At 37.4% G+C, this 13,625-nt stretch overlaps 1 pseudogene; it reads left to right on the top strand.

The window, feature by feature from the left end:
* Positions 1 to 690: 690 nt before the first annotated feature.
* LOC123324878 lies at positions 691 to 2,030 on the top strand (annotated as a pseudogene).
* Positions 2,031 to 13,625: the final 11,595 nt, after the last annotated feature.

Raw genomic sequence — 13,625 nt, 5'->3', positions numbered from 1 at the left:
GGACCTTGGAACCCAAGGAACAACACAGTGATGATAGTCTTGGGTTTTTGGGTTTTGTTTTGTTCTGTTTTTTGTCTTATACACCCATACAGGTTCTAGAGAAGCTGGCAACTGGGAAATGTCAACAGGTGCAGGGGAAAAAAAAATGCCTGGGAAAAAGTGTTTTCTTTCTAGCCAAAAGATAGGAAAGAGGGAGCCTAACAAAAGAATACTTTTAGACAATAACTGCCCTACTCCAGACAAACACCAAAGGAAAACTGTAGTCCTCTTCCTACTCCTTCTAGCCAAGGTCATGTGGAGCCTAGACTTCTACCCTTGGCAGGCTATAACAAAATACTCCCAAGCTCCATAGTGTCAGTGTAGATCACACAGGAGACTGGATCTCTACCCCCCATTCAGGGGCAATGTGGTAGCCTTTCCCTCCCTGCTGGGGTGATGTGACAGAAAATGTGGCTCCTACTGGAGTCAGGATTTTCACCACCCCCCCTCAGCAGGAGTAAGGCAAAGAAGAAAGGAGACTTAAAATTGAGTGAGAAAAATCCACAAACAGATTTCAACACCAAGATGACATAGATATTAGAATTCCCTGACATGGTTTTTAAAGGTTTTCTTACATTGACCATCTAAGAGTAACAGTGTAAGAAGCAATAATCTCTCCCCGTCCTCTCCTCCCTCTGCTTGGCAGCAACTATGCATGAATGCATTTCCATCCATGTTGACCAGGCTGGTGTCCCCAATGCCTGCTGAGAGCTCTTATTGCCTAGAACACAGCATCCAGCCCAATGGTCAGATGCCAAGTGACAAGACCATTGGGGAAAGAGATGACTTCTTCAACACCATCTTCAGTGAGATGGGTGCTGGCAAGGTTGTGCCCAAGGCAGAGTTTGTAGACCTGGAACCCAGAGTCATTGATAAAGTTCATATTGGCACCTACCACCAGCTCTTCTACCCTGAGCAGCTCATCACAGGCAAGGAAGATACTGCCAATAACTATGCCCGAGGGCACCACACTGTTGGCAAGGAGATCATTGACCTTGTCTTGGACTGAATTTGGAAACTGGCCGACCAGTGCACAGGTCTTCAGGGCTTCTTGGTTTTCTACAGCTTTGGAGGGGGAAGTGGTCCCAGGTACACCTTGCTTCTGATGGAATGTCTCTCTGTCAATTATGGCAAGAAGTCCAAGCTGGAGTTCTCCATTTACCCAGCCCCCCAGGTTCCCACAGCTGCAGTTGAGCTCTACAACTCCATCTTCACTACCCACACCACTTTTGGGGAACTCTGATTGTGTCTTCATGGTGTACAATGAGGCCATCTGTGACATCTGTCCTAGAAACCTCGATATTGAACACCCAACCTACACTAACCTAAAGAGCTTGTTAGGTCAAATTGTGTCCTCTATCACTGCTTCCCTCAGATTTGATGGAGCCCTGAATGTTACCAGACCAGCTTGGTGTCCTATCCCTACATCCACTTCCCTCTGGCCACATATTCCCCTGTCACCTCTGCTGAGAAAGCCTGCCATGAACAGCTTTCTGTAGCAGAAATCACCAATGCATGCTTTGAGCCAGCCAACCAGATGGTGAAATGTGACCCTTGCCATGATAAATGCACCGTTTTCTGCCTGTTGTACTGCAGCGACATGGTTCCCAAAGATGTCAGTGATGCCATTGTCACCATCAAGACCAAGCATACCATCCAGTTTGTGGACTGGTGCCCCACTGGCTAAAAATGTGGGCATTAATTACTAGCTCCCCACTATGGTACCTGGTGGAGACCTGGCCAAAGTATAGCAAGCTGTGTTCATGCTGAGCAACAGCACAGCCATTGCTGAGGCCTAGGCTCACCTGGACCACAAGTTTGACTTGATGTATGCCATTTGTGCCTTTGTTCACTGGTATGTTGGTGAGGACATGGAGGAAGGGGAGTTTTCTGAGACCTATGAGGACATGGCTGCCCTTGAGAAGGACTATGAGGAGGTTGGTGTAGATTCTGTTGAAGGAGAAGGTGAAGAAGAAGAAGAGGAATACTAAAGTTAAAAATGTCACAAAGGTGCTGCTTTTACAGGGAAGTTTATTCTGTTTTGAACATTGAAAATTGTCCTGATAGTTAATTTGTATGTAGCAATGTGTAGTAACATATACAGTTATTGATGTATGCTTTAAAACACAATGCTTGGGGCGCCTGGGTGGCTCAGTTGGTTAAGCGACTGCCTTCGGCTCAGGTCATGATCCTGGAGTCCGGGGATCAAGTCCCGCATCGGGCTCCCTGCTCGGCAGGGAGTCTGCTTCTCCCTCTGACCCTACCCCCTCTCATGTGCTTGCTCTCTCTCACTCTCTCTCTCTCAAATAAATATAAAAAAAATCTTTAAAAAAAAAAAAAAAAAAAAACAAAACACAATGCTTCATTAGAGACCCAAGGTGTCCATTTCTCTGATGGGTTTGAATAAAGTATTCCCTGTCTTAGGTGAAAAAAAAAATTATCTGATACAATTTTTAAAGCAACCATAATGAAAATACTTCAGGGAGCATTTATAAACACAAATGGACAAATGGAAAAAAATAGGAAGTCTCAACAAGGAGGTAAAATATCAGAAATTAAAGAGTAAAATGTCAAATATTAAAGAGCAACCAAATGAAATTTAGAAAAAAAATATAATAATCAAATATTTTTTAAAAAAGGGTAAATGGGCTAACACAACATGATGGAGAGGGAAGAAGAAAGAATCTGTGACCTTTGAAAGAGAACAATAGAAATTACCAATCTAAACAACAGAGATCAATTAGGCCAAAAGGAACAACAACAAAAAAAAAAACAAAAGAACACTGCAAGAACCTGTGGGACTATAACAAAAGATTTGTATTGTTGGAACCCCAGAAGGAGAAAATAAAATGAATGAGGCTGAAAAATATTTAAGGAAATAATGAGTTCAAACTTCCCAAACTCAGCAAGAAGCTGAGTAAGCCACATGCAGAATAAGCCCAAAGAATTCCAGGCCAAAGCATTTTATAGTGAAGTTTCTGAAAACTGACAAAGGAAAAAAACTCTTGAAAGAAGACAGAGAAATTATGCTTTACCTGACAAAGAAAAACCATCCCAATGGCAGTAGATTTCTCATCAGAAACCATGATGGCCAGAAGAAAGCACCACAATATTTTTCAAGAGCTAAACATGAAGAACCATCAACTGAGAACACTATACTTACTGAAAACATCTTCAGGAGTGAAAGGAAATCAAACCATTCTCAGATGAAGGAAAACTATGATAATTTTTTGCCAAGAAATCTATCCTAAAAGAATAATAAAGGAGGTTTTCTAAACAAAATTAAATGATAAGAAATCTTGGAACATCAAAAAGATAATACAGAAAGAGCAAAAAAAAAAGGGGGGCATATGCAGTACATTTTCCTGCTCCTCTTGAGTTTTCTAAGTTATATTTAATATTTGAAACAAAAATTATAACCCTTTGAAATGTTCTCGTAGTATGTAGAGAGAAATACTTAAGAAACTACATTATATATAGGGAAAGGGAAAGGTACATAAAAGGAAAGACGTTTTCCATGCTTTACTTTAGTGGGTAAAATGTCAACACCAGAAGACTTATTAAGTTGTGACTATATGATACAATATCTAGAACAACCATTATAAAGCTGAACAAAGTGATACACTAAAAAGAACCATAGATATACCAACATGGAATTATTTTTAATGTTTAAGTAAGCAACCAGAAGTCAGGAAAAAGAAAACAGAAAAAGAAAAATCAGAGTGAACAGAAAACAGATTTAAACCTTAATATACCAATAATTACATTTAATATAAATGGTCTCAAAGGGCTAATGAAAATACATGGGCAGAGTGGGGGAAAAAAATGACCCAACTGTATGTTGGCAACAATTTAATACAATGGTATATACAGGTTAAAGGTAAAGAAAAAGTAAACCATCAAATATCAGTTCAAGTAGACCTGAGATCAGAGAAAATTACCAGAGACAGGAGAACATTACATAATGATAAAAGGTTCTGTCTCCAAGAAGATAACAGCAATCCTCCATGTGGATGCACCCATTAACAGAGTTGCAATATATTGTAAAGCCAAAACTGTAAAAGGTAACAGGAACATGCCCAAACTAAACATCACACTTCTAAATAATGGGTCAAAGAGAAGTCTTAAGGGAAATTAAAAAAGAAAAAAAGTATAATGACCTGAATGAAAATAAAAATGAAAAAAAAATCTTTATGGGATAATCCAAAGTAGTGCTTATAAGGAAATATATAGCAATTCATGCTTGTATTAGAAAATAGGGAAAGTATCAAATCAATAATCTAAGTCCCCAAATCAAAGAACTGAGGGTGTGGGATAAGAAAATTAATGGAAAACAGTCAGAAAAAAGAAAATAATAAAGACTTGATCAGAAATCAAGGATAATTAAAACAGAAAGAGAGAAAAGCAATGAAGTAAGAATCTAGTTCTTTAAAAATATCAGTAAAATTGGCAAGTTTCTTACAAGATGAACAAGAGAAAAAAAAAAAAACACAACTAAGACTAGGCATAAAAGAGGAGATGTTATTTCAGGCCCTGCAGATAGAAAAAGATAATAAGGGAATAATACATGCAATTCTATATACTTAAATTTCATAGCTTAAATAATATGAACCAGTTCCCCCAAAAGTACAAATACCACAGTTCATCCAAAATAAAATAATTAATTTGAATGCCCTAATAACTATTAAGGAAATTGACTTCATAGTTAAAGATTTTCCCAAAGAATATATCTCCAGGCCTAGATGATTTCAATGAAAAATTCTATGAAACATACAAGGAACAATGACACCAATCCTACATAATCTCTTCCAGGAACTAGAAGAGGAGTAAATACTTCCCAAATGAATTTATGAAGCTAGAATTACCTTCATACCAAAACCAGACAAATACAAGAAAGGAAGAGAGAAAGGAATTATTTTTTTAAAGATTTTATTTATTTAATTATTTGACAGAGAAAGAGAGAGAGCACAAACAGGGGGAGTGGCAGAGGGAGAAGCGGGCTCCCAACTCAGGGAGCCCAAAGTAGGGCTTGATCCCAGGACCCTGGGATCATGACCTGAGCCAAAGGCGGATGCTTAACCAACTAAGCCATCCAGGCACGCCGAAAGGAAGGAATTATTAACAAACATTAGCAAGTAGAATTCAGAAATACATACAAAGCATTATACATCATGATCAAATGAATTTATTTCAGGTATCAAGGCTGAGAGTTTATTCAAAAATCAATCAGTGTAACCCACCATATTAACAAGCTAAAGAAGAAAAATCTCAATGTATCAGTTGGTGCAGAAAAAATAATTTCATGAAATTCAACACACCTTCAGGATAAAAAGACTGATAAAAATAAGAATAGAGGAAAAGTTTCATAATTTGATGAGTATTTACAAAATACTGACAACTTTTTTTTTTTTTAAGATTTTATTTATTTATTTGACAGGGAGAGAATGAGAGACAGAGAGCACGAGAGGGAAGAGGGCAGAAGGAGAAGCAGACCCCCTGCCGAGCAGGGAGCCCGATGTGGGACTCGATCCCGGGACTCCAGGATCATGACCTGAGCCGAAGGCAGTCGCTTAACCAACTGAGCCACCCAGGCACCCGACAACAACTTTTTAAATTACAGTATAGTTGATATGTGTTTCATGTGTATTACATATTGATTTGACAATTATAAATTGCAAAATCCTCACTATAATAAGTGTAGTTACCATCTGTCACCACACAGAGTTACTACAATGTTAGGATTATCGGTTTTATTCCCTATGCTGTCTGTACTTTTCATCCCTATGACTTATTTACTTTAAATTAGGAGTTTGTATCTTTTAATTCCCTTCACCTATTTTACCTATTCCCTTCCCCTTTCCCCTATGGCAACCACTAGTTTTTTCTCTGAGTCTGTTTCTCTTTTTGTTGTTGTTGCTGTTGTTTGTTTCTGTGTTCGTTTTTTTTTTCTCTTTAGATTCCACATATAAGTGAAATTATATGCATTTGTCTTTCTCTGTGGAACTTATTTCACTTAGCATATAATACCCTTTAGGTTCATCTATGTTGTTGTGAATGGCAAAATTTTATTCTTTTCTATGGCTGAGTAATACTCCATTGTGTGTGTGTATGTGTGTACCGTATCTTCTTTATTCATTCATCTATGAATGGAAACTTAGGTTGCTTCCATATCTTGGCTATTGTAAATAATACTGCAATAAACATAAGGGTGCATATATTTCTTCAAATTAGTGTTTTTGTTTTCCTTGAGTAAATACCCATAGTGGGATTACTGGATTGTATGATATTTCTACTTTCAGTTTTTTGAGGAAAATATACTGTTTTCCACAGTTTCCACCAATTTATATTCCCACCAGTAGTGCACGAGGGTTCCCTTTTCTCTACACTTGTTATTTCTTGTCTTTACTAACCATTCTGACTGGTGTGAGGTAATATTTCATTGTGGTTTTGATTTGCATTTCCCTGATGATTAGTTATGTTGAGCATCTTTCCATGTGTTTGTTGGTCATCTATAAGTCTTTTTTGGAAAAAAAAATTGTCTATTCAGGTCCTCTGCCCACTTTTTAATTGGATTATTTGGTGTCTTGGTGTTCAGTTGTGTGAGTTCTTTAGATATTTTGGATATTAACCTCTTGTCAGATATATAATTTGCAAATATCGTCTCCCATTAAGTAGTTCACCTTTTGGTTTTGCTGGTAATTTCCTTTGCTGTGCAAAAGCTTTTTATTTTGATGTATTTCCAATTGTTTATTTTTGCTTTTTTTTTTTTAAAGATTTTATTTATTTATTTGACAGAGAGAGACACAGCGAGAGAGGGAACACAAGCAGGGAGAGTGGGAGAGGGAGAAGCAGGCTTCCCATGGAGCAGGGAGCCTGATACGGGTCTTGATCCCAAGACCCTGGGATCCTGACCTGAGCTGAAGGCAGACGCTCAACAACTGAGCCACCCAGGCGCCCCTATTTTTGCTTTTGTTTCCCTTGCCTGGGAAGGCATGTCCGGAAGAATATTGCTAAGCTTAATGGTAAAAGACTGAATGCTTTCCCCATAAGATCAGGAACAATTAAGACCATTAGAAGCTATTACTTCACAAAATGAGAACAAATAAAATTTTAAAAAATATGTATCAAATGCTGGAAAATATGCAAAGAAATGGAATCCACCATATGTTGCTGACCAGAATGTAAAATGGTACAGCCACTCTAGAAAACAGTTTTACAGTCTCTGAAGAAGCTAAACATAGTCTTACTATATGACCCAGCAATTTCACTCCTGGAATATCCCAGAGAAATGAAAACTTTTGTTCCCACAAAAACCTGTATAAGATTATTCCAGCAGCTTTATTTATAATAGCAAAGACTGGAAACAATTAAAATGTCTTTTAATAGAATGATTACACAAACTGTGGTACTCCCATACCATGGAATACTGTTCAGCGATAAAAAGGAATTAACTATTGATACACTCAACAACTTAGATGGTTGCCTTTCTAAGTAAAAATAATGCCAATCTCAAAGGGTCACATACTCTATGATTCCATTTATGTAACATTCTCAAAATAACAAAATTATACAAATGGAAAACAGATTAATGGCTTCCAGGCAAAGAAATGGTGGGTGGTAGGGCAAGAGTGTGTCGGGGGGATAAGGGTAGCTCTAAATGGTAGCACGAGAGGTACCTTTGTGGTGGTAGAGTAAGTCTGTATCCTGATTGTGGTGGCAGTTACACAGATCTACACAAGTGATGAAACGATGTGCACACATTGTATTGATGCTAAATTCCTGGCTTTGAGTTTATGCTTTAATGGGGAAAGTGTGACCCTTCGGAGAAGCAGGGCGAATGGTACCTCTCTGTACTACCATTGCAAGTTCTGTGAATTTGTAATTATTTCAAGATAAAAGTTAAGAAAAGTAGTCCTGTCAGTTTTAAGAGTTGTAACATGAAACTAAGGTAGGCTCTTGAAAAGTATGAGACAAAGACAGAATATAAGAAAAAAATAAAAATTAAAAAAATTATGAATCTAAATTGTGGAGTAAACATCCTATTAATAGGAATGATAAAAGACAGGATATAGGAAATCGATGAGAAAGAATCACTGAAGAAATAATACCCCCCAAAATGCCCAGTATTCAAAGGCATAAGTCTTAGCCTCCCAGGTTTTACTGAATATCCATAATCATAAATGAAAAAATATGAAACCGTATTCTATTATTACAAACTATCAGGGCATGAGTTAACAAAAAGACAAGCAGAATTGTCTTATGAATGACATTAGAGGTTCAGGTTTGCCTCATGTTGCTTAACTCTCTAGAGCAATTAAAATGTTGCAAATTATATTATCAATACACATAGACAATTAATTAAGTCACAACAGAATTTCCATATAGCTCTCCTTTGTCTTGTAGGGGATGAATGGGAGACCTATGGTAGAAGCCGCAGAACTATAGACAATAATGCTTAGTACTTTGTGTCCAATAAACTTTACAATAAACCATCTTTCAGTTCAGTATTACCTTCTGTATTTTTTTATACTAAATCATATATAATTCAGGAGCAAGTTGTGTTTATAGAGTAATTCAACATTACTTTTTAGTTTTTGGTCTTTAGTCATATGTCCGCATTTTCCACATGATTTATCAACATTTATATGGATCACTATTTTGCTATCTGGGAAGTTCTGAGAGTATAAGCTAACATGGAAAAGTGGAATTGAGAAGACAAGGTAAAAAGGAAGGGTAAAAGAAAAATAACAGGCAAAGCTACTAGTTTAAATAAAGAAATGAAAGTAGAAATCAAAAGGATGGATTAATAAGTGCTCACCACTTTAGCAGAAATATAAATATGAAAAATGTCTTTAAAGAACAAAGATGCAACACTTCTGAGACTATGTTTGGTATATGAATATAAAACCAGAATTTAATTTTTCTATCTGCAGATAAAAAGCTTCTTAAATTTAAAGAATTAAAATCTGAATCTTTATATAAAGAATGAAATTTATGTCCAACAGTTACTGCCTAGAATTCTGGTAATATTATGATCCATACAATATATATGCATATGAAATTTGAATATACAAGATTTACACCACAGGATATTATAATGCCAAGGAAGATTTCAGTATTTATGGAGCCAATAAGACCAGTTTAAAAGCTTGGTAAATATATTTATGGACACAGGCTACAATCTGTATTGCAAACAGCAGTTCGGTACAAAATAACCTAATAAACTTTAAATGTGAGCACATAATCTTACTTTCTATTATAATAATAGTTTAAACACCAGATTTAGGGAGCTTTACAAACAAACATATCACAGATGATTTTGTTTTTTTTAAAACATGTGAAATAGATTCTTTAATAATTCCAGAGACCATTAAATTCCATTACAATGATGTGGATGTTCGGGGCGCCTGGGTGGCTCAGTTGTTAAGCGTCTACCTTTGGCTCAGGTCATGGTCCCAGGGTCCTGGATCGAGCCCCACATCAGGCTCTCTGCTCTGCGGGAAGCCTGCTTCTCCCTCTCCCACTCCCCCTGCTTGTGTTCCCTCTCTCTCTGTGTCTCTCTCTGTCAAATAAATAAAATTTAAAAAAAAACAATGATGTGGATGTTCAAGTTTCTTTTACACCAAAAGGTAATAAAAAATTGGGGTTGTAAATCATGTGAATACCAGAGCTAACTTAAAGATGAAGAATTATCAGCAAAAATGTTTAACAACCTTCCCAAGATCACACAATGAATTTCTATCAGTCGATATTAGAAACCAAAGTTTCTATTAGCAAGAACATGTTTAGGGAAAATTGTTCAGTCCTTATTTATAACATGAGTGTGGTGGCACCCAACAAGATGATATGTCCCAGTCTTCCCTGAAGGGAGGTGAGACAGATGACTGATTTCTGAGAAATGAAATGTTGGGTAGGCGATACATGCCATTTATAGGCTGTTGCCTAATGCTTCCCAAATAGCCCTCCATGATGGCTATATGCCTTTCTCTGCAGAAAGGATGGCATAACCAGTCATAGGAAGGAGCTCTCTTGGGTGACTGCAGCCTCATTTCCTGCTCACCCTGACATTCTGCTACCCACATCGTACTCAGATATGCATAAGAAATAAACCTTTATTTTGTTAAGCCTGTTATTTTGGCAATTGTTACACAAGTTAATCTAACCACACTGGCAACGATCTCATTCATTTTTTGACAGAAAAAAACACACTTTTAAAATTTTAATCTAAAATGCATCAATTAACACACACTAGGATGGATATAAGCAAAAAGATGGACAGTTACAGGTACTGGCAAAGATGTGGGGAAATTGGAATCTCATACGTTGCTGGTGGGAATGTAAGTTGGTACAGCTGCTATGGAAAACAGTTTGGCAGTTCTTCAAAAAGTTCAATATAGAGTTACCCATTTGACTCAGCAATCACACTGTTGGGTACATACCCCCCCAGAAAAGAAAACATGTCCATATAAATGCTTACACAGGAATGCTTGTAGCAACATTGTTCATAATGGCCAAAAATGTGGACCCAGCAGTTCCACTCCTAGGTAATCACCCAAGAGAATAGGAAACATATGTTCATATAAAATCTTGTAAATGAGGGTCACCTGGGTGGCTCAATTGGCTAAGCATCCAACTCTTGATTTTGGCTCAGGTCATGGTCTCAGGGGTGTGCAATTGAGCCCCACATCAGGCTCTAGGCTCAGGAAGGAATATGCTTAAGACTCTCTCCCTCTGCCCCTCCCCCTGCTCTCTCTCATGTGTTCTCTCTCTCTCTCTCTCTCTAAAATAAATAAAAATCTTTTAAAAAATCTTGCAAATGATTGTTCACAGGAGCATTATTCATAATAGGCAAAATCTGGAAATCCAGATTTCCATTAACTGGTGAATACATAAACAAAATGATGTATTTTCATACAATGGAATATTACTTAGCAATAAAAAGGAGTGAAATACTTATTATGCTACAATGTGTATAAACAGCAAAAACACTATGCTAAGTGAAAGAAGCTATCACATATGATTCAATTTGCATAAAATATCTAGAATGGGCAAATACATAAAGAGAATACATTATTAGTTGCTTCAGAATGAGAGGTGGGGTTGGGGAGGGAAATGGGATTGGCACCCGGGGGATAGGTTTTTTTAAGGGAGATAAAAAGAAAAAGATAGTTGTGGTGATGGCTGCACAATGTGGTGAATATCTCAATAGCATTATATCTCAATGAAACTTTTAAAAAAGGAAGAAAGGAGAGAGGGAGCTTTGTGGTCTAGATGATAGCTGCTCATGGGAATACATCCTATTGCAAAACTAATGTTTTATTTCTCATCTTAGATGTAAGACAGGATTTCAAATCAGAAGTTTTTCTGACCCCTCTATTCTCTGGCAACTTCCCCATTTCCATGGAAGCAGGCGAAACTTGCCATAGTAGACTTGACATTACATGTTCTCTTCTTAATTCTGTCTTCATCAACCTCCCCTGCAAACTACTGTCCAGGAGCAGACTACTAGCCCCTTGAAGAGGGAGCTTCCTGATCCTAGAAACTGAAAAGAGAGCTCCTCAACCCTCTACCCTAGTTCGTAACTGGGAGCAGTGAACAGGAGCACATATTTTAAGCAGACCAGCTAGCTGTTGCAGAAAGAATGTATACTTTGAAATCAGAGAGACCTAGGTTCAAATCTTAGTTCATCCTTCCAAGATATATACACTGGCCCATTCGTATGACCTGAATTACACTAACAGAATTTATTTGTAAAAGAGGAGTGCTACAAGGCTTATTATTAATAAATATTATAATTAATGAAAATTAAATCATACTTCTGACTTTTGAATTATATACAAATTAATATTTAGTGAATTCTGAAATCAAACTTTTCCACCCAGACATACTGGACTCAGAAGAGACAACACCCAACAATAATCCAGTGCTAACAGGTTCACTCCCACAGCATTCCTTAAGCTGTGGTTAATACGGACCTATATCCTGCTCCCACTCCAAACCTCCATAGCTAAGGGTAATGCTAGACACAGTTTGAGAATACCCAAAGTGATTTTAATATACCCCTTTCTACCTCATCCCAACTTAAGAATCACTTCTAATCCTTCTAAAAGCATATACCTTTAATCCATATCTTCCCCATATATGTATATCTTTACAGGGAAGGGCAATTTTGCCATTTAAAACAAATATTAAAAGCAGCCACTATGGAAGAGTAATAATTTACCTCTGAGATAAGTGATTCTTATTTTAGAAAATTTACTGATGGACTTTTTCCTTTGAAAAATGTAGGAGACCCTTGATAGATGAGAGAAGATGAGAAAAGAAGAAATTGATGTATTAAAAAAGACTAGCAGGACTTAAGTATGCAGAGTCATTTTAGATGGGAAACCTGAGAAGAAAGAAAAAGCAAGGTCTCTGCAAAGAGAAAGTTATGTTCACTGACAATGTGTGAGGTTAGAACTTAAGAGTGGGACATGACTGGCAAGGAATTTGTGGCCGCAAATAACAGGCTTATTTGTAGTTTCAGTAAGATTGGAATTTAATTGCCAAATTCTTCATCTGGTATCTTACCCTTAAGCTTCAGTAGAGTCTAGTATTAATGTTACTTTGTAATACTGAAAGAAGAGTGGCAACACTTTAAGAATTTGAGCTGGAGACCAATAGGTGAGTAAAAGGATTTCTGACATAGAGTTGAGAGCTGTCACTGACACTAGAAAAGTGTGGCTTTAAAGTGGAGTAACTCAGAAGCATATGAGCCAAAGTCTTTTGTGAGAAATGGGATTCTAAAAGAGGATTCTAGTCTTCCAAGTAATACACTTTGATGGAATTAAATATATATTTAATGCAAGTATAATTCTGCACATAAACTGCTCAGACCTATGGTAATATTTAGATGCTAGAAAATGTGCTATATTGGGAAGTCCTTTGATTCTAAAAAGTACTCACATTCTTTGATAGGGTATATTGACAAGGATTTAGTCACTCCGCTGAAAAGTGGTGAAATTAGAGCCTTTACATGGAATTTACAGTACAGATTAGATCATGTGGTAGACAGATTCTGGCTATGGCTAGGATGATGTCTCCCTCCCCTGTACGCACATGTCTGCCTTTCTTCTCATCAAGATGTGAAGTCTACTTCCTTCCCTTTGACCATGGCCTGGAATTGTGACCAGCTTTGATAATGTGCCGAGCTTTTAAGTGGCTTGGCAGCTTCTGTTTCTGTACTGTTTGGTGAAGTAGGCTGCCATGATAGAAAGAAGCTTGAGCGAGGCTGTTAAATGATGAGACAGGGGGTAGAGAGATGGAGAGCCCACCTGGAAAAGCACTGAGGCACCAGATATGTGAATAACGCCTTGTTGGATCCTCCATTTTCATGCAACTACCATCAAAATGCAGCTGATGAAGTGCCTCCACCCACTGTCCAGTGGGGCTCAAGAACGACATGAGCCCTCCCTGAATTCCTTCCCAAAGGTATATAATAAATAATCATTGTTGTGCTCTTTAAAGCCACTGGGGATCTAGATTCTTTGTTTACCCGGGATGAGATAACTAAAAATAAAACAAAAAATTGGTACAAGAAATAGGTT

This window comes from Neomonachus schauinslandi, chromosome 5 (genome assembly GCF_002201575.2).
Source record: "Neomonachus schauinslandi chromosome 5, ASM220157v2, whole genome shotgun sequence".
Taxonomy (NCBI): domain Eukaryota; kingdom Metazoa; phylum Chordata; class Mammalia; order Carnivora; family Phocidae; genus Neomonachus; species Neomonachus schauinslandi.
This window is presented reverse-complemented; position numbering and strand designations above follow the sequence as displayed.